Source organism: Anabrus simplex, chromosome 1 (genome assembly GCF_040414725.1).
Source record: "Anabrus simplex isolate iqAnaSimp1 chromosome 1, ASM4041472v1, whole genome shotgun sequence".
Taxonomy (NCBI): Eukaryota; Metazoa; Arthropoda; class Insecta; order Orthoptera; family Tettigoniidae; genus Anabrus; species Anabrus simplex.
Window position 1 is genome coordinate 1035274034 of NC_090265.1, and position 27092 is coordinate 1035301125.

The window sequence follows — 27092 nt, forward strand, 5'->3', positions numbered from 1 at the left end:
TCTAAAACTTTTTCCTCATGTGCACTTCTTCTGTATGTTGATTGATAAGAGATACATCACCGAGCTCGATAGCTGCAGTCGCTTAAGTGCGGCCAGTATCCAGTATTCGGGAGGTAGTAGGTTCGAATCCCACTGTCGGCAGCCCTGAAGATGGTTTTCCGTGGTTTCCCATTTTCACACCAGGCAAATGCTGGGGCTGTACCTTAATTAAGGCCACGGCCGCTTTCTTCCCACTCCTAGCCCTTTCCTGTCCCATCGTCGCCATAAGACCTATCTGTGTCGGTGCGACGTAAAGCAACTAGCAAAAAAGAGATACATCATTAACGGACGGTTTTACAGGCTAAGTCCAGTGAACATAGCCCAAAAGGTGTTGTACGCGAAGCAGATACCGTACATTAAATTGTAACGACCGTGTGTCTGTACATTGAATATTTCGACGAAATTTTCATTCAGTTATCCGTTTCAGGCGTAATAATGACCATCTTCATACGTTTTAGCTTTGGTATATGTTTGTTTGTCTGAGTTGTTATAACTTGACAACTATTGTACATATATTTCTACCAGACTTCATATTTACAAAGGAGCTACTTTGCCGAGGCGGTAAAGGCGTGCTCGGTTCGCCCGGAAGGACGTGGGTTCGAATCCCCGTCAGGAAGTCGTAAAATTTAAGAAACGAGATTTCCACTTCCGGAGGTGCATATGGCCATGAGGTTCACTCAGCCTACACCAAAAATGAGTACCAGGTTAATTCCTGGGGGCAAAGACGACCGCGCGTAGAGCCAACCACTCTACCCCATCACGTGCCGAGGTTAACAATGGTGGAAGCCTTTACCTTCCACTCCTCCAAGGGCCTTCATGGCCTGTACGAAGGTGACTTTGCTTTGTTTCATATCTATAATCCACCTGTCCTTCTCTAAATCCTTGAATTGACTGGCTGTTTATACGAAACCGAAACCGTGATTTTGCAACCCACAAAATGTACACAAGCAAACTTAATGGAAATTTACCTGCTTTAATGGAAATCAATTTCTACAACTTTTTTTCTCGTATGCACCAGTTCTCAATTAGTTCCAGCTGTATGCAGACCCTGTCGCTGTTAGGTTCTCAAGTCCTAAGATATTATTTTACACCTGGCATTGTCATAACACTAAACATAAAATGTTATAAATCAATTATTCACAGTGGAAGACTTTAATACTTCACATTATGTACTCGCTTCATTGTTTCTATCTCTGCTCAAGCGAATATACTACTTAGTTAATGATCTAGCACAGGGGTTTCCAAATGGCGGCCCGCGATGCCATTTTTGCGGCCCGCGAGAGCACTGTCAGAGATAATGTGAAGAAAAGTCACAAAAAAAAAAAATATTAGCTCGTTCAAAAACGTATTCATTTTTATACACCTTATAGACCCAAGTCAGAACTAATTATTCTTTAATACTAGTTCCTTTTTTCAACTATTCACTTGTTCTCAACAGATTATTTTTGATTTAAAAAAATTTAAAATCCAAATTTCAAGTAATAATGTTATTATTTTTGCGTCACACTGACTACTTTTGATGGTTTCGGAGACGCCAAGGTGTCGAAATTTCGTCCCACTGGAGTTCTGTGTGCCAGTAAATCTACCGACACGAGGCTGACGTATTTGAGAACCTTCAAATACCACCGGACTGAGCCAGAATCGAACCTGCCAAGCCGGAGTGAGTAGGCCAGCGCCTCAACCGTCTCAGCCTCGGCCCGGTTCCGAATTTCACTCTTTTGTGCAATTTTAAAATAATGTTTTAAGCAGTTAAAATGATCGAACCCTCATTTCAGTTGAACTATGCATATTATTTCCTAATGGTCCTTCTGTACTATTTGGAGAATTTTACGAAAATTGGCCTATTCAAGTGCGGCCCGCGAACATGACTAAGGTTTCCAAAATGGCCCTCGAGCCCTTATAAATTGGAAACCCCTGATCTACAGTAGCAAGTTCATGAACATAAATACAACGAAGGCAGATAAACCTATTAATCATGCTTCAAAACTGAATTTAAACTAGCGAGGGATAACGGTGTGGGTGTTAACACTTAACTTCTAATGACAATTCTTCTATACGTACTTAAATCGGAAATGCAGTGCTACAACTATCAATTACTTCGATTGCGGTTTTCGAAATTAATAGTACATGCACAGGCCGCACTGCTGCATAAATCTGTATGTTTTGTCCGATGGTCATTTTGCCAAAATTTAGTATCTAGTTCATGGCCTTTTTTAGCTGGTATCAAGATTTGGGGATGATGACAGTGATTATGATAAACGTAAGGAAAAGGAGGAACGAGGAAGTATAAGCATAATAAAGGTTAGTAAGCGAAATTATATCGAGAAAAAAGGGAATAATTTTCCAATTTCTACTTCATAGTGGACAGGAAGCTTCTGGAGGCTGGGAAATATGGGATAACGCATTGAGCAATCGTGTTGATTTCATTTTCTAGGCAGGGAGGGGGAGGGGGAGGTGGCGGGTTAAAGACGGTGTCACTTTCAGAATTCGAACCTGAATTCTCTTCCCTTAGGATATCCAATGAACACATCAGTTTAAGGTTGGAATCTAAAATGTAAATCCAGTATTTTTTGTTGCAACATTCTTCTTTTTCTTCTGCTTTCCCCACACCTGTCGGGTCGCGGGCGAAAACTGTGTTACACATTCGGCCCTGATTTACGGCCGGCTGCCCTTCCTGACGCCAACACTGTGTGAAGAGATGTGATCATTATTGCGTGTTTCTGTGGTGGTTGGTAGTGTGTTGTCTGAATATGAAGAGGAGAGTGTTGAGATATCCATTCAATTCCCGAGCTAGAAGAATTCATCAGACGCGATTAAAATCCCGGACCAGGCCAGGAATCGAACCCTGGAACCTCTGAACCGAAGGCCTCAACGCTGCCCATTCAGCCAAGAAGTCGGACTTTTGGTTCCGACATTCATAAATATAAAACAGAAAAAATCGCATTCAACGTCATATTTTCAAAGAAAATAATCGAATGTCTCTGGTTTAAGTGGATAATATCTTTCTGTTATGGTATATTCCACGCGGTTTTCTCCGTGTTTTACTTAGTAAAATTGTGATCGTCACAGGAAACGGGTTTTTTTTTTAAGTGGCATTTGTTACGGAGTTTGCGTGGAACAGAGAGGTGAAAGAAGGTGCTGGCTTGAATGGCTCTACCTACGACAGTCAAAAGATTAATTTAAAACTTTATAAATTAAGGTTATATTTCTTTTCATATGTTATATTTTAACCAAACAATGCGCTAGGCGACAAATCAAGATTTCAGGTACAGAGCTAGTTTGTTACAAAATAGAAAACACAGAAACACCTGGAAAAGACTAGTTACAATTTAAGCTCCAAGCTCCCTATTTACAAAAGTCCCTACATCACTACTGTTGCATTTAGATAGATAGTCAAGGAGATAAATCTCCCAATATATTTTACAAGATTCTTAAATTACACAATTTTCAAAAGCACTTTGCTCCAAAGGTTACAAGTTACGGCCTTCCAAAGGCACCCGACGTTACAGAAGCTAATCCCATGCTACTGAGATGACTAGATGGAGAAAATTTAAGTTACAAGCCTACAGACAGAAAACGGTTACAACAACATAGTCACCTCAAGTACAAGTTGTGAGGGAACTCGAGAGGGTGTCACACTCTCTATTCTCGAATTTCAACTAAGTACACTTGATTTACTCGAACGTTTACATGAGAAGAAAGAAAAGTTTACCTTTAGAAATGTTATGGTTACATTATTAAAGATAGGAAATCTTCCCCTCGAGTCGGCTTGCGGTGATAACTACTGAGTTAGAAGGATGGTGGCCATTACCTTAGCTGACGTTCTGCCTGCCGATGGATGAGTGTGTGTGCTAAGAGAGGAGGCGCCTCTCTTAGCGCACACACTCAAGAACACGACGATCAATAAGACAAGTTAACTTGAAAAGACGTCAGCTTTTATACCCGAGATGAAGGTTCGAGAAGGCTCTGGACTAAAACCAGACACACCCTCTCACTTTATTGGTAGATAAAGTAAGTACAAGAAAAATATGATTGGCTTAAAAATAAATACACAAAATTTCCAAAGCTGGCGGGATAAGTTAGAAGTGTTGCAACCTTCGAAGTATCAAAACAAAGAAAATATCAATTCAGTTTAGACAACCTGTAAATACCAAATTTCTTTAAATTTTTAGTAGTTCCACTTTACACCAGAGTGCATGACATCAGTTCTTTAATAGAGACATCTATGGAGAAGGGACCAAACTTCTTGAAATAGTTGTTGCAAACTTTATATGTTAGATAGCGTTCTTCAAGGCGCTCCTTTTAAATGCACGGGGTTGAGGTGTACCTCCCGGTACAGTATTGAATCCAGTTCTCATAACATAACGAGTATAGTGGCCATCTTTTAGTGTTATATTCAGCTTGACCCAGCTTAATTGCGTGTATGTAATTTAAATCTCAAGTTTTTGTTTTACCTTTAATCTGGTGTCATGAACTCGAATCTCAGCTGCCATGATGAAAGTTTAACGAACCATCCGATTTCCTACATTGAACCCCGTGTTGAATGTTATTCTATTTTGTTGGGGGGGGGGGGGCGGGGGATTATCTGAGTGGCGTGTCGCTTGCTCCTCACCAATGGTCAGTGATTTGAATCCCTGCCAACGCATATGGGAAGTCGAAACAAATTCGCGATACATCAGCCCATTAAGGACCTTGGCTTGCCAGAAGGGTTGCTGCCCATTCAGATGGCATATAGATTTCGGAGAGTCACGTGGTCAGTGTGATGACATCCTCAGCGGTATTGCTTGGCTCATGTGACCGGGCTGCTGCCTCTTATCAGAGAGCTCTTTAATTTGGCTGACGAGGCTGAATGAACCCCGTTCTAGCCGCCAGCCCAGAATTAAAGTCCCTATCAGGCCGGGAATTGAAGTCAGGCCTCCAGTAAGAGGCAGGCACGGTATCTCTACACCATGGGGCTCGTCGGCTAATGCATATAAGATTTTTGAAATGAAAAGTCACGTTTCGTAGTTCGAATTCGACGCAAACCTGGAGGTTCCGTTGCTGTCATCACAATATTAAAAGTCATAGGCCTATAAAACTAACTACAAGCTTTTTTGCTTTCTTTGTTATTCAATTTTTACACACTATCTCTAAAATCTAGATATATTTAACGTACGCTATAACACTTCCAACATCCTGCTTAACATCTTGCAAAAAGTCAAAGTAAATTGCATTACAGTGTGAAAAATAAAATCTTGGATGATCTCCAGTAGCAATTAATTCAAGTGCACGAAAGTGTAGAACGACGTCCCTTAAGATGAGTTTCATACAAACCAAGTTTGGTAGAAATTACTGAAGAGCGTTTGATCCTGATAGAGGTAGCCTATGTTTGAAGGGCATCGCTGTCAAAACTAATGACACTCCATATACTGTTGCTAGTAGGCGGTGAGCTTACAGTCGGGAGATAGTGGATTCGAACCCCACTGTCAGCAGCCCTGAAGATGGTTTTCCGTGGTTTCGCATTTTCACACCGGGCAAATGCTGGGCTGTTGTACCTTAACTACGCTCACTGTCGCTTTCTTCTCACTCCTATCCCTTTCCTATCCCATCGTCGCCATAAGACCTATCTGTGTCGGAGCGATGTAAAACAAATTTCTAGTAGGCCTAGGTTGTAGATCTCTAGGGACGCACTCCGTGACACCCTACAAAATGAACTCGGCTTGAAGAACAGCCAGATTTCAATTCTGGACTGAGGACTAGTGGTGGTGGTGGTGGTGGTGGTGGTGGTGATAATTGTTTTAAGAGGAAGTACAACTAGACAACCATCCTCTATGTAACACTAATCAGAGAGAAAAAGTGGAAGGGATCCAACACTTCGAATAATGAAGGTATCAGCCAAAGAAAGACAAAGACCACGAAGGGCATGAACATGAAAGACTCCCTAGGCCTCGGGAACCTAATTTCATCGGGATAGGAAAAGAACAGGAGTTGACCAAGAAAGGTCGGATAGGATAGATGAAAGTGAGGAGCCTAGCACAAGTAAGTGGAAGTATTGCCAGGACTCGGCTAAGGGCCCGTGGTCGCCAACCCACGCTCACAAGTTGAGAGATCCTGGGGCCCCTTTTAGTCGCCTACTACGACAGGCAGGGGATACCGTGGGTGTTATTCTACCGCCCCGCCCCCCCCACAGGGGAACTGGGGAGTAGTAAGGGTTTCATTCAACATAGTGAGACAACTGAGAAGTTGGCTGATACGGGAGGCAGTGGACCCGGTCGCGAAACAAGCAATACTGTTCATGAAGTCGTCGTGCTGACCACGTAACACTCATAATCCGTAGACTATCTGACCCGGTAGCAGTTTTCTTGGTAAGCCAAGGCTCAGAGAGGGCTGTGTGTGCAACAGGGTTACGAAACGCCCAGTAGATTAAATTTTCACTGCTAGACAGTAGCACGATTGGAACTTAGACGACAGTACAGAGGTCACATACTGCTGATGGTACTACTTCAGCCGGTCAACAACTCTGTGACTTAGGTCATACGATTATTATTTGTAGTAGTAGTAGTAGTAGTAAACAAAATCCATGTGTAGAGGATATATATCAGATTGGGTGGGAAAACTTCACGATACCCATTCGATCATTGCGGAGGTCTGTGCCGGCTACTCTGTGGCGTATTGACCAAAAGCGTATATGAAATACTGTACTTTAATTTTAATTGACAAAAAACCTAGCTTTTATAGTTAATTATCATTTACATATTTGTGTAATATGGAGGAAAGCGGAGGTGCTGCCTAGCCGCGGTAGTAAAGGCGTACTCGGTTCAACCAGGAGGATGCTAGTTCGATATTATGAAGCAGGACTTCCAGTTCACATCACCACACTATAAAAATATGTGAACTTGTAGTTCTGTATGACTGTTTATATCGTTACTATAGCTAAAGGGCCTCCAGTTTTACGTGGAATTCGAATCACAGCGACGTCAATTTTCATTCCAGAATACCAACATGCTTTCACCGGAACTGAAACTCGGTCGTCCCGGTGAGAAGCAAGTAGCGATACCACTCTACTATTACGCGTCTACGAAAATTATTCATATGTGTCCACCAAGAGCGGTTACACATCCGATTGTCCTGAACGGTTTATCATACTGAAGGATTTCCCTTTCGATTTAAATGAAGTGAAATTCTGTGATCAGTATGACTCGCTCTTAATTCCCTACTTATGGTACAAATTAAAAATCTGCTTCGATAATTTCGTGAACTACAACGTTTAAGCGTAAACCCTAATGTCTTCTTTTCCTTTTCAGAGGCAGGTCGTTTCTGCATCCCTCAAAAGAAAACCTTCCGTTGTTCTCCTGCGGACAAAGTTTTCTATTATCAACTCATGTTGAGTTTGTAAACTAGACGTTTTGTGGGGCTTAAAAAGATATCGACAACACTGTGCTCGACGTGGAATGGATTTCTTGTTCGTCCATGTGTGAAATGTGGCTGTTCTCTTGTGTTGTCAATAGTGTTGCGTGTATTTGAAATTGAGGGCAAGGATTTGGAAACAGCGGCCATAGTTTATATGTGAAGAAGCATCCCGACTGTGTTTTTGTTCACAGAAGATGGATCACTAAACGGACCTACTTGCGTCACCACTCGTTCAGTAACTTCACCATTTTGCAACGTTCGCCATCCCAAGGTTCTGTTTAGTGACGTGGCCATCTGCACGCAATATATTGGTGTGACTACAAACTATCGGATACATCAAGCAATCAGTCAAGCAAGCAGTCATGACTTGTCTGCATGTAGGGCTGTCGCCCAGGTAGTAGGTAGCTCCACTCCTGCTTATTCGTCTATGCCATTCCAAGCCATCTCTCCAGTGACAGCTCGGAATATTTCATTTAGTCGATGATGATGATGATGATGATGCTTGTTGTTTAAAGGGCCTAACATCTAGGTCATCGGCCCCTGTGCGTTTGAGTCATCAGTTCATAGACTGGTTTGATGCAGCTCTCCATGCCACCCTATCCTGTGCTAACCTATTCATTTCGACGTAACTTGTGCATCCTACATCTGCTCTAATCTGCTTGTCATATTCATACCTTGGTCTACCCCTACCGTTCTTACCACCTACACTTCCTTCAAAAACCAACTGAACAAGTCCTGGGTGTCTTACAATGTGTCCTAGCGTTCTATCTCTTCTTCTTGTCAAATTTAGCCAAATCGATCTCCTCTCGCCAATTCGATTCAGTATCTCTTCATTTGTGATTCGATCTATCCATCTCACCTTCAGCATTCTTCTGTAACACCACATTTCAAAAGCTTCTATTCTCTTTCTTTCTGAGCTAGTTATCGTCCATGTTTCACTTCCATACAATGCCACGCTTCACACGAAGGCCTTCAAAAACATCTTTCTAATTCCTATATAATTTTTGAAGTGAGCAAATTTCTTTTCTTAACGAAGCTCTTCCTTGCTTGTGCTAGTCTGCATTTTATGTCCTTCTGCCATCGTTAGTTATTTTACTACCCAAGTAACAATATTCATCTACTTCCCTTAAGACTTCATTTCCTAATTTAATATTTCCTGCATCACCTGCCTTCGTTCGACTGCACTCCATTACATTTGTTTTCGAATTATTTATTTTCATCTTGTACTCCTTACCCAAGACTATGTCCACACCATTCACCAGCTTCTCGAGATCTTCTGCAGTCTCAGATAAAATAACAATATCATCGGCAAATCTCAAGGTTTTAATTTCCTCTCCTTGGATTGTGATTCCCTTTCCAAATTCCTCTTTCATTTCCTTTCCTGCCTATTCTATGTAAACATTGAAAAGGAGGGTGGACAAACTCCAGGCTTGTCTCACTCCTTTCTGGATTGCTGCTTCTTTTTTCAAAGCCCTTAATTCTTATCACTGCAGACTGATTTTCATACAGATTGCAGATAATTCTTCGTTCTCGGCGTCTGATCCCAATCATCTTCAGAATATTAAATAGCTTGGTCCAATTAACATTATCGAATGCCTATTCTAGATCTACGAATGCCATGTGCATGGACTTGTCCTTCTTGATTCGGTCCTCTAAGATCACACGTAAAGTCAGGATTGCTTCACGTGTTCCTACATTTCTTCTGAAGCCAAATTGATCTTCTCCCAACTCAGCTTTAACTTGTTTTTCCATTCTTCTGTAAACAATACGTGTTAAAATATTGCAGACATGAGATACTAAACTAATGGTGCGATAGTTTTCACACCTGTCAGCACCGGCTTTCTTGGGAATAGGTATAACAACATTCTGCCGAAAATTGAATGGGACTTCTTCTGTCTCATACATCTTACACACTAAATGGAATAACCTTGCTAGGCTGGTTTCTCCTAAGACAGTCAGTAATTCAGAGAGAATGTCATCAATTCCAGGAGCCTTGTTCCTATTTAGGTCGCTCACAGCTCTGTCAAACTCTGACCTCAAAATTGGGTGTCCCATTTCATCAGCATCAACAGCCTCTTCTGGTTCCAGAACCAAATTATCTACATCTTTACCTTGATACAACTGTTGGATATGTTCTTGCCATCTTTCTGCTTTGTCGTCTTTCCCTAGAAGTGACTTTCCATCCGAGTTCTTAATATTCATACACCTAGATTTCCTTTCTCCAAAGGTTTCCTTGATTTCCATGTATGCAGCACCTACCTTTCCTAGGACCATACAACCTTCGACATCCTTGCACTTCTTCAGCCAGTCTTCCTTAGCTACCTTGCACTTTCTATCCACTTCGTTCTTTAATCGCCTGTATTCTTTTCTGCCCTATTCATTTCTAGCATTCTTGTATTTTCGTCGTTCATCAATAAGATCTAGTATCTCCCGAGTTATCCACTGATTCTTAGTTGATTTTTTCTTCCTTCCTAACGTTTCTTCAGCAGCCCTTATGTCTTCATTTTTCATGACAATCCACTTTTCCCCTATTGTGTTTCCTTCGGCCTTTTCATTTAGTCCTTTTGCAACATGTTCCTTGTAACAATCCCTCACACTCTTTTCTTTCAACTTGTCTAGATCCTATATTTTTGCATTCTTTCCTTTCTTCAATTTCTTCAGCTTCAGGTGGCATTTAATCACCAACAAGTTGTGGTTAGAGTCCACGTCTGCTCCTAGGAAAGTTTTGCAATCCAACACCTGGTTTCTGAATCTCTGCCTAATCATAATGAAGTCTATTTGATGCCTTCCAGTGTGTCCAGGTCTCGTCCACGTATAAAGCCGTCGTTTGTGGTGTTTGAATCAAGTATTGGCAAGGACTAAATTATGATCAGTGCAGAATTCAACCAGCCGACTTCCTCTTTCGTTCCTTTGTCCCAATCCGAATTCTCCTAGTGTAATACCTTCTCTTCCTTGGCCTACCACTGCATTCCAGTTTCCCATCACAATTAGATTCTCGTCACATTTTACATATTGTATTAACTCTTCTATCTCTTATATACTTTCGATTTACTCATCATCCGTTGAGCTAGTAGGCATATAGACCTGCACTATCTTGTTGGGCATTGGTTTGGTGTCTATCTTGACGACAATAATTCTTTCACTATGCTGGTCGTAGTAGCTTACCCGCTGCCCTATTTTCTTATTCATTATTAAACCAATTCCTGCATTTCCTCTGTTTGATTTTGTGTTGATAATTCGGTAGTCGTCTGACCAAAAATCCTGTCCTTCCTGCCAACGTACTTCACTTATACCAACTACATCTAACTTTAGTCTATCCACCCTCCTTTTCAGATTCTCTAATCTACCACAACGATTCAAACTTCTAACATTCCACGCTCCGACTCGCATTTTCCTGATGATCGCCCCCTCTCGTGTAGTCCCCACCCGGAGATCCGAATGGGGGACTAGTTTACCTCCGGAATATTTTACCTGGGAGGAAGCCATCATCAGTACATCGTTCATGCAGAGAGAGCTGCATGTCCTCGGGAGGTAGTTACGGCTGTAGTTTCCCGTTGCTTTCAGCCGTGTAACAGTATCAACACAGGTAAGCCATGTTGAGTATTATTACAAGGCCATATCAGTCAATCATCCAGACTGCCGCCCTTGCAACTTCCGAAAGGCTGCTACCCCCCTTTCGATTAACCATTCGTTAGTCTGGTCTCTCAACAGATATCCATCCGATATGGTTACACCTGCGGCTCGGCTATCTGCAGCATTGGGACAAGCAAGCCTCCCCACCGCGACATAATCACATGGTTCGGTCCCTAATGGTACGAAATGTTATGACAACTTAAACATCCATAATCTTCCACTGACCAGAATACAAAACGTGAGGACGAATATGAATGGGTGGATATGAAGTTAAAACAATCAGTGGATCGAATCGCAATGCCCCACAGAAACTTGCGTTAAACGATAGTATTACTGACCAAGGCACTGCTTCTGAAGCACAATACTGAAATGATAATGCTTTTAGTCGAAAGGGGTCCAAAATCCAGGTCATCGGCTCCTCATAATGGTACTTATCGCTAGAAAAATAGAACCATGCTATTTGTCATGTTGCGGTACTAATCAAAGTAGCCTAGACTCGCGGTATTCCACACATTATGGTACTACTCACAGGTAATGAAATCCGCACATGTAACACAGATGTATAGTGGCGCGCGCACTACGGTGCTATTTACAGGTAACATAAACCTATACAGGCAACGCAAACCTATGGCGTTCCTCACATAAGGGGACTAACCACAGGGACCCGCACTATCCCGTGGTGTTCCTCACATAGTGGGTACTAAGCCTAAGCAAGGCAGAACCATGGTGCCGCTCATGTTGTAGTAGGAATCACAGGTACTGTAAAATGCATCGTAAGCACACACTGTCGCTACTATTCACAAACCTATTTTGTACTTAACATAGTGGGACTACGCACAAGTAAAAGCGACCTATGGTGTTCCCTGCGTGATTGTACTAATTACAAGTAGTCTCACGGTTCTAATTTGATCAACCCATGATCGCCCCTTTTAGTCGCCTCTTACGACAGTGAGGGGATACCGTGGGTGTATTTTTCGTCTGCGTCCCCCACCCCCATGTGTGTTTGGTCCGCGAGAGGTATTTTATTTCGCTCAAATCCGCCAGCAAGCCGGTTAGGACCCCCTATCCGCCACCTGGGACGCGCCACGTGGGAGTATCACCTCTCTCCCCTGCTACGCCAGCGTAGTAGGTTCGCGGTCACTTAGTCAAGTAGCTCGTCTCCTTACTTACAAGTCTTGCCAGCCCAAAGCTTGCAACATTTTCGTGACACTACCCTTTTGGGGGAAATCATACATTGCAGTGATCTCCAAACTCTTCTTTCTGAACAATCAACCTACTTTATGATTTATCCAGGCACAAAATAAGTTTGTATTCAACACGCCGAGTGTCTCGTTGTTTTGTTTTATGTCGCACTGACTCAGAGAAGGCTTAATGACGGTGATGGTAGCGACCTTGGTTTTAATTAAGGTATATCCCCAGTATTTGCCCAGTGTGAAAATGATAGACTACCTAAAACCATCTTCATGGTTGCAAAAAAAAATGGGGTTCGAACCCACTCTCTCCCGAATACAAACTCATAGCTACGTTACCTGAACCGCGCAGACAACTCTCTGGAAACAAGTGTCTCGAACTACCACATGTCCTAATGATCGTGATGATCTTAGTGTTGTGATCATCAGTCGCCGAACTCCCAGTGCTAACAAGACGCCTACGGTCATTCGCTTGAAGTAGTGCGCCTTCAATCGGATGTTTAAAAAAAACCTTTGCTGTCAGAATAAAAACTGTCCTTATGGATCATTCATTGAGATACTGATAAGAAAACATTGAATACGTAAAATTAAAAAGGATGCATATTAATCCCTGGCTGTTAAGAAAAGGAGTTGTGATAGCAATGAATAGCAGCATTGTCATAATAAACTGCGACACATAACCCGATCTTTTATTAGCCATTATAAATTTTTGTTATTATTAGACTCGCATGAGTAGGTTAAACGCGTGTTTCACTCGCACGGTGATAGTAAACTGCACCTACATGCAAAACATATAAAATGCTGATAGGGAATCTGTCACGTGGGCGACTGCCCTAAATGCAGATCAAAGATGATTTGATTTGTTTCAATGTACATGTTTACGGACTGCAAAATGCTACTGAAAATCTTTCTTTGTCCTGCCAGCTCCTAATTCGGCATTAGTCAGTCATGGAGAGATGCTCTTCAAAGATAAATTCCCTAATGATGTACTGTAACTACATCAGGATTCCTTTTTCAACAGTTAGAGATATATTTTAAAGATTTTTGGTCTACTGGAGGGACATAAAATGGTACCAAAAGGCAAAATTATCTTCGTACTTACCGTGAAGATCAGTGGAAGGTAAAGACTTACCCTCGGTATGAAGTGGGATAGAGAGGTTAGCTCTATGCACGGCCGCCTTTGCCCCCAGGAATTAACCTGAAACACATATTGTATGTAGGCTGGCGCAGTAGCGTAGCCAGGATTGTCCGACGGATGGGGTTATAGTTACAAAATTATGACAGAACATAATGAAGGTGTTTGTGCTAGTGTGATGCGCGCATCACTGTCATACAGTGATACAGGTGAATTATGTCCATATTCAGATTGCAATACAGGACAAAATCTTACATTAAAATACAGAACACCGAGCTCGATAGCTGCAGTCGCTTAAGTGCGGCCAGTATCCAGTATTCGGGAGATAGTAGGTTCGAACCCCACTGTCGGCAGCCCTGAAAATGGTTTTCCGTGGTTTCCTATTTTCACACCAGGCAAATGCTGGGGCTGTACCTTAATTAAGGCCACGGCCGCTTCCTTCCCACTCCTAGCCCTTTCCTGTCCCATCGTCGCTGTAAGACCTATCTGTGTCGGTGCGACGTAAAACAACTAACCAAAAAAAAAGAACAAGAACAATATGATCAAGGTCAATAGTTTGATAACGAATGGCATGTTCAGTTTACAATCTAAAATCCAACTTTCGAGGCTTCTTAGAAAATAGATTCAGCAGATCTTCCGTTTTACAATGTCTCTATTTTATTTCAGTAAAAATTCCATTGGGGTGGTCTAACCCTCTAAGTGACGCACCAAACCCCCACCCCACGCGGGCTACGCCACTGAGGCTGAATGAACCTCAGGTTCTTGTATCTCTCAGAAGTGGCAATTTCGTTTCTAAATGTTTCGACTTCCTGAGTGAGAATCGAACCCCCATCGTTCCATGTGAGCCGAGCATGTCTCTACCGCCTCGGCTAGAGCCCCTTATAAAATAGCACTACCTTTCCAAAAACTTAGATATTATTGACGTCTACATGATTATGGAAGAGTTACGACAAATGGCGCCATTGCTTACTTTTACCCTCTTACAACTATATAAAGGATGACCTATGTCCATGATAAATATGTGTTTTGTATCATTAAATAACATTTAGCTACTCATAAAATTGCCTCAAATGGTAAATGTTTTGCTATACTGGGACGGTTCTATTCATTTGTTCTAGTTTCAGGAAGTCCTGATAGATTGCACTGTATTCATAAAAGGAAAAGTAATGAGCCCATAAGCACGTACTAGCCATTTCGAAAGTTGTGAATTTAAAACAAGGTAAACACGTGTCCTCAATGTGGTGGAGAATGGAAGTGAGCTGCTGACTGTACCACATACCAGCATTCTTGTCGTTCTTAAATCTTTGATAGTACCGGGAATTGAACCCGGACCTCCGAGGACGGCAACTAATAACGGTAACCGTTACGCTACGAAGGCAGAAAGTTGAGATGGAACATTAAAAATAAAGCCATGATGCTGTGTTCACAGTAATGAACACTGAATCTGAATAGGCTGACCTCAGAAATCCGAGTAGGACAGTGACGTACGTTTTTTACAATACTTAGTGTTTAGTGCGCAATCTTAAACAGGATATTATTATTATTGTTACCGTATTTTGGTGGTAGGTAGAGGTGTAAGAAGGTGCGGGCGTGAATGGGTCTCAAACTACGGAATCAAAGTTAATGTAAAATTTAACAAGGTTATATTTTCTTTTCAAGATTAAGTGATAACAAAAGAACAGGTACTTAGTAGCCGAAACACAATTTGAAATGTACAATTACAGGGATTACAGAATTTGGGCTTCGAGCCCTGAGTTCACAATTCTTGAGCAACTAGCCCAACTTTCCGATATACAAATTTTAACAAAGGGGCAGAAGACCCCAATCAAACCCTGGAGCACTTGCTCCAAATTACACAGTAAAGCCTCCTCGAGGCATACAACACTCCGTTTCCAAAAGAGCCACTCGCTCTTTAATTTAAGCCTCTCCCAGGCCACACCAAACTCCACCTTCAAGCTGTCCTCAACGGACATAAACACAGGGGTGAAATACCCAATCTACTGAGGTCTATTAAATGAAAAGCAGGTTAATTAAATGACCTCTAAAACAATTTGAGAGGAGGCGAACTTGCACTCCTAATACACTTTGATTAAGACCTACTTGGCCCTAGGCCGTTAATACAAGGGCTAATCCCATACTAAAGAGGTGACTTAAGAAGAGAACAATTTGTTTTACGTTAACGGAGAATAGGTTGAGAAAACTAAGTTCACCTCACAACAATATGAGTGGGAGCTCGAGAGGGTTAGCACTCTCTATCCCAGTATGAAGCTTAAAATAGAATAGAAGAAAAGATCGTTACATTTTAGGAAAAGGTTACATGGAGGAACGCTTCGCACCCGCCCCGAGAGTTAAACTGCTGAGCTAGCAAAGAAAGAATTTATTAATCGGCCATTACCTTATTGTTGACCGCTGCCGGAGAAAGAGGCGCTTCCCGCCTCCTGCTATGTACTTAATACACTGAAAGATGGAACAGAAGTGGCCCGGAGACCCAAAAATCAGCAGTTTATATCCTCTCGCGGAAGGTTCTAGGTGTTAGGGGAAAGAAAACACCCTCCCACAAACTTTTTATTGGCTAGGGTATAGAAACATATTCAAGTTGGGGGAAGATACCTATGATTGGTCAGAAATTAATACCAGAAATTCGGGATAGGTCAAATGCAAAACAAGGGGAAAGAGAGGGGTATACAGCCAACTTAAACAATAACAGAAAGAAATTTAACAAAGAACAAACTTTTGAAATAAAATTTTCTCCAAAGAACAGTTATTTTTCTTCCCACTAGGGTGCACTATTGTAGTTTTTCAGTGGTGTCCTCTAGAAGAGAAAGTTCACACTTCTTACTTCAAGTAAAACAAAAGTACGTCGAAAATGACACAGTTCACAACTCAAAAATTTCCCGGTGGTGACATCTTCTGAGAAACTAGAAAATTAATAGGGTAAATAAAGTTCAGACTTCCTCCAGCAGAGGAGTTTCCACAGGCGCACGTTTTAAATTAGCGGAGTGGAGGTGTACCGCCCGGTACAGACCTCCCCCCCCCAAAAGTTCCTCCAGGGATTTCACATGAAGTCAGTTTGAAACAAGTTCCAAGTTATGATGTGAATATGAAGATAGATTGCAGAAGCATTTATGAGATTTTCTTAATTTGGTTTGTTTCAGTTTCAAAATTTTGTTGTTGCAAGTGAAGTAAAGTCTTTCTGTTTGTAGTAGTGAATTCTGAGGATAAACTTTTAATACTTAAAGGTGGAGAAAATTTTTGCAATGTCCACCAAATATTGCTGTTGAATTCCCATGAAACGGTATTAAGGTTGAACAGGAATGTCTATGTAGTTGATGTAGGCTAAGTTGGATGGCCAGACCGGCCGTTACAGCTTGCGTCCAAAGGAAGCCGCTCGGACCCCTCAAGTACCCTGAGATACCGCTCGCCCGCACTATGAGGGGAGCAGAGGTGTTGAAGCACGCCGCACCCGCGGTGAACATATACAGGCTGCGGGCAAGTAGCAGGTCGTGCGCCGCACATCAGCCTTGGCCGGGAGGAGAGCTCCGGCTCGCTGTGCACATGTCGTCCTCGCTGGGGCCGAGGGGGCCCGTCCTCGAACCCAGCCGCGGCACAGCGCCGCGCGGCTGCGGGGGCACTGAAACATTAAAGCTAGGCGGCAGAATTGTGTTGGACCATCATGTTTCTCTTGAGGGCACATTCATGTAGAGAGATTGAGGGGCCAGCGGCGTGCAGATATCCATGGCATTTCATCTAAGCCAGCCACTGTGTGTAGTGGAGCAGGAGACGGGAGCGTGGTAATGGCCGTGACAAGGACAGGATGGCAGTTTAACAATCGGGGGAGGTTTACAAGAAATGCTTACATATAAAATAAAATAGAAGGAGCAGAATGCCTTAAGAGTGGAACTCAAAAAAAAAAAAATATATATATAACCATCATATTCCTATCAAATTATATGAAGCAAGTTGACACAAAATTTACACCGGTTTCACCTGGGACAGGTGAACCCTAAATATCCTCTCGGTGGCTGGATTGCTTACTAACAATGTAACCGGAGTAAGAAAATCGAGAATGATGCATGGCCCATGAAATCTGGGGGCAAGCTTGCCCGCGGGAACAAAATTCTTGACCATAACCTGGTCACCTACCTTCAAAGGGGTGGGTCTCCGTCCACGATCATACCTTTCCCTAACCTTTTCATGAGACACTTTAAGATTGGCTTTAGCCTTCTTCCAATGATCTTTAATATTGTCCGGATCTATTGTCTCGGGTAGAATGTCACTCAGAGACCAGAGGTTAGAGAGCGGCGAGTTGGGAACAAACTTGAACATCAAAGAAGCTGGAGTGAATTTATGTGATTCATGAACCGCCGAATTCAAAGCAAAAGCTATCCAATGCAGGGACGTGTCCCACCTGGAAGGATCTTCATGATGATAGGCAATAAGTGCGGACCTGAGATTACGGTTAACCCGTTCAGCCAGAGATGGTTGAGGGTAATAAGCCGAAGTAGTTACATGAGAGATGGACAAGTCAAAACAGAATTTACGAAATAAATTAGATGTAAAAGCCTTAGCATTATCAGATACCATATATTGGCACGGACCAAAAGAAGCAAAAATAGAATTTAAGCAAGTAATGGTGGACTGAGCGGTAGCCAGCTTAGTCGGAAATAACCAAGAAAATCTGGTAAAACCATCTACACACACAAAGATGAACTTGTTGGCATTACCCTTTGACTGGGGGAAGGGTCCTACATAATCAATATACAGGCGTTCCATGGGGCGCGACGCTTGCTGAGAAGACAAGAGGCCTACCTTGGTGGACATGGTCGGTTTACTAAGCAAACAGGATTTACAAGCCTTTACTAGTTCACGGATTTCACCGTCCATACCTTTCCAGATGAACATATCACGAATCTTTTCACGAGTTTTAAAGATACCAAGATGCCCTCCTAATGGGGTCTCATGATAATACTTGAAGATCATAGGTACAAGAACCGCTGGAACAACAACTTTCATCATCTTATCATGCCTCGAAGGGCAACATAGAACCCCATTCCTCAGAACATAAGGGACAACATGTTCCCCAGAAGAAAGGGTTTCCATTATCGGAGCCAGCGTCGGATCTTCACGTTGGTATTTCTCGATATCCCTAAAAAGCATGGGAGCATCTGTTAGGATGGCATTAACCTCAGATAGTATGGACTCGGAAGGTGATGAACTGTCGACCGGTTCGTGGGTCTCGACGTCGTTAGAAAACATACGGCTGAGTCCATCAGCAACAACATTTTCGATACCTCTGATATGTCTAACATCAAATTGGAAGGCAGAAATACGGATGGCCCAACGGGCTATACGACCAGTACGACGCGGTCTACCTAAGACCCAGATTAAGGCTTGATTATCTGTCTCCAGGTCGAATTTGACGTGTTCCAGATAGAGACGGAACTTTTCTAAGGCGAATAAGACTGCCAAACCTTCAAGCTCATATATGGAGTACTTTGCTTCTTGAGCCGAGAGAGTCCTAGATGCATAGGCGATGGGGCGCCTCCCTAGTTCAGTCTCTTGGAGAAGGACTGCAGCTACCGCCGACGACGACGCGTCGGTTTGGACGATGAATTTCTTCGAGAAATCAGGCATAGCAAGTACAGGGGCATTACAGAGAGCTAATTTAAGGTCTTCAAAAGCGGCTTGTTGAGAAGGTCCCCACTCGAATTTGATGCCTTTCCTACGAAGAAGGTTTAAGGGCGCCGCTCTATTAGCGAAGTTAGGAATAAACTTCCTGAAGAAATTCACCATACCAATGAACCTGGCGATACCTTTAATGTCCTTGGGAGGTTTAAAATCACGGATGGCCTGTGTTCTAGAATGATCGACTGCTACACCATCGGGTGACACAATATGCCCTAGGAATGACATAGAGGGCTTAGCAAAGGCAACCTTGGACAACTTAACAGTTAACCCAGCCTTACGAAGGCGATCGAGAACTTCTCGCAGATGATCTAGATGTTCTTCAAAAGTCTCTGAAAATACGACGACATCATCTAAGTAGTGATATAAGTACTCGAATTTGATGTCGGAGAAGACCCTATCTAGTAGCCTAGTGAGCACAGCTGCCCCCGTGGGGAGCCCGAAAGGTACGCGGTTGTATTCATATAAATTCCAGTCCGTGGCAAACGCTGTAAGATGTTTAGACTCTTCGGCAAGGGGAATTTGATTATAGGCCTGATTCAAGTCCAAGATGGTGAAGAACTTGGCCTTACGAAACCATGAAAAACAAGAATGAAGGTCAGGAAGGGGCACAGATTGCAACACCACCTTCCGATTGAGAGCCCTGTAATCAATGACAGGCCTGAAGCCTCCTTGGGGTTTCGGGACTAGAAAAATAGGCGATGAATACGCCGACTTAGAGGGCCTAATAATACCATCCTTCAACATCTGATCGATAATTTCTTTCAGAGCCTTCATTTTAGGTGGAGATAGCCTATAAGGTGGAAAACGGACAGGAATCGAATCCGTGACCTCAATTTTGTATTCAATAAGGTCAGTAACACCAAGAGTATCAGAGAACACCTCGGGAAACGACTGACACAGTTTGCGAATACTATCAGCCTGCTCCTCAGGTAGATGTCTAAGGTCTAACAACATCTCATCCTGGGTAGGCGAAATAGACGAACATGACACAGAATTACACTTTAATAGTGGGATTTTACAATTAGAAGCAAATTTGAATGTGCACGACCTAGACTGGAGATCGAGCACAAGACCAGTGTGAGAAATAAAGTCAGCTCCCAATATAATGGGGCAAGACAATTGCTTGGCCACAAACAATTTAACTTTCCATGTAAACTTAAAAATACGAATTTTGACCAGTAAGGAACCTAGAATTTCTAATGGAGATGAATTAGCCGATACGTATTGAACAGGAGAAGAGACATAGTCAGGAAGTTTACAAACCGTTTTCAATTTAGAATACCATTCAGCCGAAATAATCGAACAAACACTGCCTGAATCTAAGAGAGCTGTTATAGGCTCGTTATTTAACTCAATCTTAAGAAAAGGAACAGGTGCGGGGGTATCCGCCGCAATCCTAAGACACTCTTTGGGACCTTCCAAAGATGAATTTGAAAATTGCTCGTTCCCTGAAGTTACAACCTGTTTACCCGGGGCTGAGTCTCGGGAAGGTGGATTATACGACTCAGCCGAAGGCACTAGTCACTTTTTATTATTGGCATAGGTGGAATTTGCACCAGAAGTTGAGCAGGAGGGGGTGCTATTTGAGTTTGGGCAATTCTTGGCGATATGTGAGAAGGCCCCACACTTAAAACAGCCTTGTGATGACCCGGCTCCATTCCTTGTCCCACTTGACTTGATCAGAGGACACTTGTTGCGCAGATGGTCAGGCGACCCGCAAGCGTAACATTTACGGGGATTGACTGGTCGGCGAGGTGGAGGCCGAGTGTTACTAAAGGAAGGCGGGGGTTCTTTCGCGACACGCAAGGAATCGGCGTATCTAACTCCTTCCGCTGAGACGGCCAATGCTTCAAGTTCAGAGAAACTTTGCGGGCACGCCGCGAAACACAAATATGACCTATAGGGAGGTGAAATTCCCTCTACAATAGCCTGTACAATCTGATCTTCAGGAAAATGAAGGGCAAACACCCTAGTATAAAACTTAATGTCCTGTATGAAATCAGCCAAGTTTTCATCCAAGCGCTGTACACGATAATAGTACTTCTGAATAAGGGAGGACCTGGCCCTAGCTGGGATGAAATTAGCTAGCAAATGGGCATGGAAATCCTCAATAGATGATTGCTCGGCAATGGCTCTTACGATTTTATCTGAGAGAATACCAATAGCATACGGATAGATAATTTGCAAAATTTGACATGGAGAAAGAGAAAACACAAGGGCATGATCCTGAAATTCAACTAGAAATCTTAAAAATGAAATTACATCACTGGTGGTATTAACAGAAAATTTAGAAATACCTCTGAGCAACATTGCCAAAGGATGAGGCAAGCTGCTAAACCCGGGTGACATAGTAGGTAAAGGTTTCAATGGCAAGGAAGTTAATTCAGAACGGATGTTACTCAATGATGCACGACGTTCAGATTCGTTGTCCAATGGGGCAGGGATAGTTTGAGCAGCAACGGTTATCCTATTAACTTCTCCCTTGGGAGGCGCTTCCTCACTACCTGCATTCACTATGGTGGGTTGATCAGATTTGGAAGGAACTTCCCCAGTTAACAATAGAGTGACCTTACTAGATAATTCGGAAATATTTTCCAGGAGCGTACTAGCTTCCTTCCTCTGAACGTCATTCAGTTTTAGAGACAACAGATCGTTAACCCTATTCGAAAAATGATAAAGCCTGCCTTGCACACGCTTAATTTGATTAGGAGACGGATCATTTTCATCAAAAAAACTAACTACAGAAGCTAGCCCAGTAATATTCTCGACGATCGTGGAAAGAGAGTCATCAATTTCTTTCTCTCCCAAATTGGGGATGGAAATGGGCAAATCAAGGGACTCTCTAAGCTTGTTAGTGTCTACTGCAACCGTGCCTCCAGATTGCACATTTCTGATAGTTAATTCATAGATCAACTCCTCTTTGCGCAAATAATTAAGATGGAGAACATCGCGAGGGCCTGGCATGATGACAGAACAATTTTGAAAAAGTCAAAAAATTCCAGCAACTGAGAAAATGGTTAGAGTTCGGATCAAAACAATGTGTAGCCGTCAAAAAGGGGCTAAATTGAGACCCATTCAACCACGCTCTGCTACCACTTGTTACCGTATTTTGGTGGTAGGTAGAGGTGTAAGAAGGTGCGGGCGTGAATGGGTCTCAAACTACGGAATCAAAGTTAATGTAAAATTTAACAGGGTTATATTTTCTTTTCAAGATTAAGTGATAACAAAAGAACAGGTACTTAGTAGCCGAAACACAATTTGAAATGTACAATTACAGGGATTACAGAATTTGGGCTTCGAGCCCTGAGTTCACAATTCTTGAGCAACTAGCCCAACTTTCCGATATACAAATTTTAACAAAGGGGCAGAAGACCCCAATCAAACCCTGGAGCACTTGCTCCAAATTACACAGTAAAGCCTCCTCGAGGCATACAACACTCCGTTTCCAAAAGAGCCACTCGCTCTTTAATTTAAGCCTCTCCCAGGCCACACCAAACTCCACCTTCAAGCTGTCCTCAACGGACATAAACACAGGGGTGAAATACCCAATCTACTGAGGTCTATTAAATGAAAAGCAGGTTAATTAAATGACCTCTAAAACAATTTGAGAGGAGGCGAACTTGCACTCCTAATACACTTTGATTAAGACCTACTTGGCCCTAGGCCGTTAATACAAGGGCTAATCCCATACTAAAGAGGTGACTTAAGAAGAGAACAATTTGTTTTACGTTAACGGAGAATAGGTTGAGAAAACTAAGTTCACCTCACAACAATATGAGTGGGAGCTCGAGAGGGTTAGCACTCTCTATCCCAGTATGAAGCTTAAAATAGAATAGAAGAAAAGATCGTTACATTTTAGGAAAAGGTTACATGGAGGAACGCTTCGCACCCGCCCCGAGAGTTAAACTGCTGAGCTAGCAAAGAAAGAATTTATTAATCGGCCATTACCTTATTGTTGACCGCTGCCGGAGAAAGAGGCGCTTCCCGCCTCCTGCTATGTACTTAATACACTGAAAGATGGAACAGAAGTGGCCCGGAGACCCAAAAATCAGCAGTTTATATCCTCTCGCGGAAGGTTCTAGGTGTTAGGGGAAAGAAAACACCCTCCCACAAACTTTTTATTGGCTAGGGTATAGAAACATATTCAAGTTGGGGGAAGATACCTATGATTGGTCAGAAATTAATACCAGAAATTCGGGATAGGTCAAATGCAAAACAAGGGGAAAGAGAGGGGTATACAGCCAACTTAAACAATAACAGAAAGAAATTTAACAAAGAACAAACTTTTGAAATAAAATTTTCTCCAAAGAACAGTTATTTTTCTTCCCACTAGGGTGCACTATTGTAGTTTTTCAGTGGTGTCCTCTAGAAGAGAAAGTTCACACTTCTTACTTCAAGTAAAACAAAAGTACGTCGAAAATGACACAGTTCACAACTCAAAAATTTCCCGGTGGTGACATCTTCTGAGAAACTAGAAAATTAATAGGGTAAATAAAGTTCAGACTTCCTCCAGCAGAGGAGTTTCCACAGGCGCACGTTTTAAATTAGCGGAGTGGAGGTGTACCGCCCGGTACAATTATTATTATTATTATTATTATTTATTATTATTATTATTATTATTATTATTATTATTATTATCAAATACACCGCAATTGGGAAATATCACCGTGGTACTGGTCACTTACAGTAGTGTAATAATGAAGTTAATACATAATTACCCAACAAAAACAACAACAACAACAACAACCGCAACAAGAGTACAACAAGCATTGCTATGGAAAGAAAATATCACAAAAAATACTACTAGTTTAACATTCTAAATCCATCACCATTATGTACAAATTCTCACTCATCGAACATCTGAGATTTCTTTAAGTAGATTCGTTGCATGCTTTCCTGTAGAATCCAGGATACACCAGTGGGAAAAATATCTAAACGGATGACGATTTGCATCCAACGGGCTAAGTTCAACAAACCATAATGTCCGGGTGCTTGACATTGCATTAGTATACTGTACCGGGAACACCGCTACGATAGAAGTTCGAAGTATGTTTGTTGAACTTCGCGCGAGATGGAGGGTAGGCAGCCCGCCGAACGCAGTGACGTACCCAGCGAGTGACGTGGCCGCCGTAAGCCAGCTATCCGCTACCATATATGGTAATGATCCAGCTCGTCCTTAAAAGTACATTTTTGAGCTAATTTATCGCTATTCTGACACTGCCATCTTAAAGGCCCTTACAATGGACATCATCTCTTAAGATTTCAAGAAAATCCACCGAGTATTATAGAAGTTATAAGGGTAGATAGTACCCGAGTTCTAGACACTTCCATGCGAACGTGTATAAAAGGATGACCACCCGACCTACAAATTCAGTGTCTGCCACTCCGCTGTCTCTGTGACACGGGTGACAAGAGAAGTATTGTGTGTGTCGAACTTCTAGTTGACAGTCTGCGAAATCCAAGTTGGGTATTTTCTCTAAGTGTTGTATCAGGACTTTGCCATATTCTTGAAGTGCCTGAATGGGACTTCGTTTTTTTTCGTGTGTCGTGATTGGACTTTGATATTTTCTTAAAGTGCCATATAAGAACTCTTTTTTATCTGAAGCGTCTCATTGGAACTTAGTTATTTTCGCCAAGTGTCGCGATAAGACGTTATTATTTTCTTAAGGTGACATACTGGAACATTGTCATCGGAACTTTATTTTCTTCGAGTGTCGTTTTGGGACTTTAATATTTCGACACGTTGGAACTTTATTTTCTTCGAGTGTCGTGTTGGGACTTTAACATTTCTGCACATTGGAACTTTGTTACTTCTACACATTGGAACTTTGTTTTTTTTTTTGAAGTGCCACATAGGGACTTACTTATTCGACGACGATTGAAAGGACTTTGAATTTTCACGAGTGTTGTGTACCGCATTGAACTTACGTTTCGAACTTATTCGAACTTATATTTTTGAATCAATTTCTGGAACATTGAAGCTTTCCGAGCGCGTAGGATGAACTTATGCCCTACCAACATAAACTTTCGTGTGAACGATGTGCCTCATTGAATTTACGCCCTGTAAAGACTATGAAACTTAGGGGACATGCAACATTGCGTTTAATTGTGAACTATGCAATGCTTTCCAAGTGCTGCACAGGGACTTACGTTTTGATTCTTAAAGACTGTGACTATTCAGAATACGCATATCGCATTTCCAGAAAGCCTAGAACTTTCCAGTATTTTGAGTGATCCATAATTTATGAAGTCAGACTTTTTCTTTCAAATATTATTTTCTTTTGGCTATTCACTTCGCCTATTAATGCAACAGGACAGTTTCCAAGTGCTACTTATTCAGTTCATTGCCAACATGTTTTAAATCTTCAGAACTATGCATTTAGGACTGCAGTGACAGTAATCCTCTAGAACATTCTGACTTACAGTGAGCTAGCATTATGAACTTGCATTTCTACCAGTACTTGTTCTTCGAGTGATTATTCCAGAACGTTTTGATTTAATATCTAGAGTGCAGTAACCATAATTAAAAGGTCATATCTGTTCAGACAGTGCCCTGAAAGTGTGGAGTGCCGTACATGAAATTCAAGTGTGGATCACGTCACGAATCGAACCCAGGAACGTGTGCCAATCTTCGAGATATTTCAGAACGTCGGGACATTCCAGAACGTCGAGACTTCCATAACGTCGAGACACTTCCAGGACTCCTCATCCGAGCAGGTGTGGTCCCTGCCCAGTCGATGTCCAGCACCATCCCAGGACTTGGAGGTACCAACCAGCCACGACACTTCCACGCTGCTGTACGAAGGTGATATGAACTTGCTTTTGATGATCAATAAACTCAAGTTATCAAAATAATCTCTCAAATTAATAACTATACCTCTCTCTGTACCAGCTCCAATGATAAAGCCACTCCCTAGATTAAGAATCGTGCTCGTTCATTTAATATCAAGCGCCTTAAAGATATGAACACATTTTTACGGGTACAATACGTATTACTGGAACATCTACCAAGTCATGCTATGTTCTTTTGCTTTAATCCTGTTTATATGTTTGTTTTAATTGTTGGAATTACTTACCACATTATGAGCTTGGACTTTGCCCTGTATTTGCCTGGTGTAAATATGGGAAACCACTAATAATAATTTTCTAGACTGCCGAAGATCGAAGACCAAGACGCTAAACACTTTCCTTGGAGCCGGTTGATGAAACATGGAGAAATGGTCTTTATTTATCTAAGATCAAAAATTAAATTAGAAAAGACTGTTGTTCAGAGAATGAATCAGAAAAATCGATGCCTAACTAAATTTAACAAATTTAAGGAAGCTGTGATCACTCGGAGATGTATTTAAATTCAGTCCACGCGCTTTTACGTAAAAATAAACGAAGTTTTGTATTATTGAATCACTGATTAACACTTCCGTCTCCGAGGTTGACTGGTGAGCGTCAATGCCTTCGGGCCTCGGTGTCTAGGATTCGATTCCTAGCCAGGTGAAGGATTGAATTCCTTGGCTCGTGGACTTCGTATTGTCGCCAGTATCACCCTCCCCCCAACACACACACACAAATAAGAATAAATAAATAAATAAATAAATAAAGAATTTGTATGAGAGATAGTAGTCAACATTTCGCTGAATAATTGGAAGTAGTGGTGGAGGTGGAAGTGGAAGTGAGTGTTATTTAAAGGACAAGTACTACTAGCAATCTTGCCAGTAATCGGAACGGAGAAAAGAAGTCGTTCGATACTTAGATGAATGAATAAAAGAATAAACCTAGTACCATCGGGATCAGAATAGAACAAGGGTTGACCAAGGGAAGTTAGATATGAAAGGAAACCCATCGCATATCTTATTTACTTTACCTGTAGCCTATGGCGCTGTAGTGTATTTATGGGCACAGTGGAGCGAATACTCGTACCAAGATGTCAGAAGAAGGTGAAGGAACTTTGCATGTCAACAGCTAAGTCAGGTTTCATACGTAGCGCAAATACGTAGGTGGTTCAAAAGGTTAGTTGCACTAAC

General features: G+C 42.1%; 1 protein-coding gene across 4 annotated transcripts in view; it reads left to right on the forward strand.

Moving 5' to 3' along the window:
• Positions 1–27092, forward strand: part of LOC136875814 (uncharacterized) — a 314781-nt gene that overhangs the window by 61832 nt on the left and 225857 nt on the right. The gene's annotated exons all lie outside the window — the stretch shown is intronic.